Genomic DNA, 3991 nt, shown 5'->3' with positions numbered 1-3991 from the left:
GTGCACACTCTGAGCACCGGGCTGGCCCCCAACACGCTGTGTGACCCTGGGAAAGGCCTACTGTCCTCCTGTTGAGAAATTCCCCAAGGTCTGTAAGGTGGACACTCTATTCCTTCTGGGAAGCCGTCCATCACAGGCTGGCCCTGTGGCCGTCCGGGACCTGAGGAGCTCAGCAACTCACTCTTCCACCCTTGGCGGGAAAGGAGTGCTCGGGCCGTGAGGGGCAGCCTCCAAGGGAGCCTGCCCTTGGGACGAGTGAAACACCGCATCGGCCTCAGAGCGCCGCAGGTGCGGCGGCTTAAAACAAGGGGCATTTATTCTCCCCCGGTTCGGGAGGCAGAAGTCCAAACTCGCCCGCGGTGTCGGCCGGTGGGTCCCTCTCGGCGGCTCTGGGGGACACTCTGCCCACCCATACCTCTCCTCCGGCGTCTGGTGGCTCTGGGCAGTCCCTAGGGTCCCTCGGCCTGTAGAAGTGTCATTCCAGTCTGCCCGCTGTGTCCCTGTGCGCCCTCCCCTTCTCCAATAAGGACCCCGGTCACTGGACGGAGGGTCCACCCTGATCCAGCATGACTGCGTCTTCATTAGGTCCGCAAAGACCTGGTTCCCAAATAAGGACACACCCTGAGGTTCTGTGTGGGTGTGACTGTGGGGGGAGGGGAACAGTATCCCACCCACGAGAACACCTTCATCTCACTTTATCTTCACAACACCTGGGTCCTCATTTCATAGACAAAACACCTGGAGCCGAGAGAAGCCGATGGACCTTGTCCAAATCCCTGCCGCCAGGGAGTGGCAGAGCCGGGATGTAAAACGGGACCCTGGTCTCAGCCTGGGCGGCCCTGGCACCTTGGTATTGCCCTTGAGAGTGAACAAAGCCCCCTCTCCAGAGACACGAGCTCTGGGTGGGATGGGCACCCTTGTGGTGTGCTCTGCCCATTTTACAGAGGAGGAAACTGAGGCCAGAGGCCAGGGACGGGGAGTGGAAATGAGTCGCGTGGTTGGCCAAGGTCGCACAGTGAGGAAGTGGCATGGCAGAGACTCAAGGCCTGGCCTCCACAGTGTCCCCTACTGTTAAATATCGTGTCTCAGTGTGAGCTAGACGACAGAAGCCAGACGCATAGGGTGTGTGATTCCGTCTACGTGAAATGCCCAGCACAGGCGGATCTGGGGACAGAAGAGGCGGTGGGGAGGGAGGGGTGAGAGGGATTGCTGATGGCCAGGGGGTTCTCCATGGGGCGATGCAGGAGTTCTGGGATGGTAGGGGCGGCTGCACGTGAGTATCCCCTGCGTGGGAGGGGCGCTTCGGGCATGATACCTGCATCCCCACAGCACGTCTCAGCGTCAGGTGCCGGCCCCCGGGTCTGGGGCGGCGGCTGGGCAGGGAGCGAGTGCTCCCGAGGCTCAGAGGATGCAAAGGCTGCTTATTGGGATGGAAACCGCTGGGGCCCAGGCCCAGAAGCTCTTCGTGCAGAAAGGCCCCGGAGGGCTTTCTCCACAACGCAATTGGCGTCCCTCCGTTGAGGCGCAAACTCACGGAGAGCAGCCGGCCTCCAGGGCACCCCTCTGCCTCCGCCGCTTCCATCTCTGGGCCTCAGCTGCCGTCTCAGTGCTTGGGAGGGTCCCGTCTAAGTGAGCTCAGCAAAGGGTGAGACGTGGCGATGGGCCCCTTCAACCTCAGCCCAAACCACAAACCATTAACCTTTCAACCGTGGCTCTTGCTACACCATGACCCCCCAGCTCACCCCCGACACCCACATCCTCCCGGGGTTGGCCAGAGGTCACAGCTGTGCGAGCCTCTGCAATAGGCTCAGGGATTGAGCAACAAGGAAACAATGAGGCTCATCGCTGGGGCGGGGAGTGGAGACTTCCCCTCCCGAACCACAGAGATTGCACCCGAGTGGCTTTCTGCATGGACAGTAGCTGTCATCACTGGCCAGCTCCTGTCGGGTCATGTACATTCAGCCTGTGCCTCTGCACCAGACCCTCGCTGGCTCCGGCCAGGGCAGACTTGGGAGCTGGGCCCATTTCTGGGTTCCAAGCCCACCAGTGGCCCACCTGGGCTCCTCCCCATTGCACCAGCTTCCTAGGGCTAAGGAGGGTCAGGGGTTGGGCGGCGGGTCGTGTTGCCTGGCTGCGGTTGGGGTTGATTGCAGGGAGGGTCTCCTACCTGTTTCCACCTGCTGAGAGCCCAGCTCGGATGCCCAGCCAAGACGACTTCCCCAGAACCGCAGGCCCCTTGAGCTATGCTCCTGTCTGTGAACAAAGCCCCTCGGATGAGCGAGCCCCTCGGGGCACGTGTGGGCAGCTTCCTCCAAGCCCGAGGCCGCGGGGGTGGGGGTGCGGGCTGGCGGGAAATGAGGGCACCAGAAGGGGCCTGGACGCTCTGCTGGGCTCTGTGCAGACCCTCGTGTCCCACGGGGCTGGGGGGCGGGGCATGGGCCAGGGGGCAGAGAGAGGGAGAGACACGAGGCAGGGCTTGGTGCGTGACCGCTCCCGCAAGCCAATGCTTAAGGATGTGGAACTTTTTTTAAAAAAAGATTCTATTTATTTATTTTTCCAGAGAAAGGAAGGCAGGGAGACAGAGAGGGAGAGAAGCATCGATGTGAGAGGCACATGGACCAGTTCCCTCCCACACGTGCCCCAGCTGGGAGCCGGACCTGCAACCCAGACCCCTGCCCTGACCGGGAATTGAACCGGCGACCTTTCGCTTTAGGGAACGACACTGACCCACTGAGCCACGCTGGTCAGAGCTGGATTTGGGACTTCATGTTCAGCGGAGTGGGACACTGGAAAGGGGTGTCCTGTTAGAGGGTGCCACGGGCACTCTCACCGTCGTCTTCATCTTCATCACCACCATCCTCACCATCACCATCACTGTCACCACCATCCTCACCATCACCATCGCAACAGCTCACACGTGCTGGGTGCCAGCTGCGTACCAGGCACTGTGCCAAACGCTTCCACACACCAGTTCTGTTGGTAGTTCTTCGAGGTAGGTGCCGTCCCCCCCCCCCATTTTACAGATGTGACTGTGGACCCAGAAAGGATGCATGAGGTCCCTGAGACCAGGGAGCAGTGAGAGGCCGAGCCAGAACCAGGACTGGAATCCATTCCGGTTCCCAGCGTGGTCCACCCGACGCCAGAGCCGTAGCCCCTGACCACCGCACGCTGCACGTCTCTCCGCGACAGCGTGTGCACTCTCTGACGGCGGCGTCGCCTGAAGAGTGGAGACGAAGTACCAGGAGACAGTGTGGCTGACAGCACAGGTGGGGAGACCGGTGAGAGAGGTGGTTAGGCACCACAGAGGAAGAAGATGATTCAGGAAACGGGTGAAATCCAAGAGCTGCCGACCCATTTGGTGGAGGAGGTAAAGGAGCTGGGGCGCTCTTCAGTGGGCCCCAGCTCTCCAGCATGGACAGACGGACAGACGGACAGATGTGTAGATGGGCAGTGCCATTCCCGTAGACACAGAACGCAAGTTTTGTTTAATGAATGAGGGAATGGATGAATATATGGGTAATAAAGGGGACCCCAATTGGATAGTGAGTTCCCCGTCACTGGGAGTATGCAAGTAGTGGTTAGACAACTGTTTTAATCTGGACCTTGGAGAGGACGCTGCTGATGTGGCAGAGAGGTCAGATGAAAAGCACTCCATAAATATATATTATACGTGCCAATGGTGGAATTGCCACCATTCGATGATTCTGGGGTCTCCCGGGGCCTCCTGAGCCCCTGGGGGGAGGTTGGCGCTGAGTTGCCAATGGAGGAGTGTAGGATGGGGGAGGTGTTCAAATCCTATTTCATTTTCTTCAATTCCTACTTGAGTCTCTTTCAGAGTGTGCGTTGTAATACGTGTGAGTAAGTATACGTATGTGGCCCGTGTCGTTAAAATCCTTTTACTCAGAAGGGCACGCAGCCAGCCGCAGAGGCTTGGACACCACTGGGCCTCAGGGCAGAGCCCTGCGGGGGGTTTGGGAAGTCCCACGGCTCC

Source organism: Phyllostomus discolor, chromosome 1 (genome assembly GCF_004126475.2).
Source record: "Phyllostomus discolor isolate MPI-MPIP mPhyDis1 chromosome 1, mPhyDis1.pri.v3, whole genome shotgun sequence".
NCBI classification, from domain to species: domain Eukaryota; kingdom Metazoa; phylum Chordata; class Mammalia; order Chiroptera; family Phyllostomidae; genus Phyllostomus; species Phyllostomus discolor.
This window is presented reverse-complemented; position numbering follows the sequence as displayed.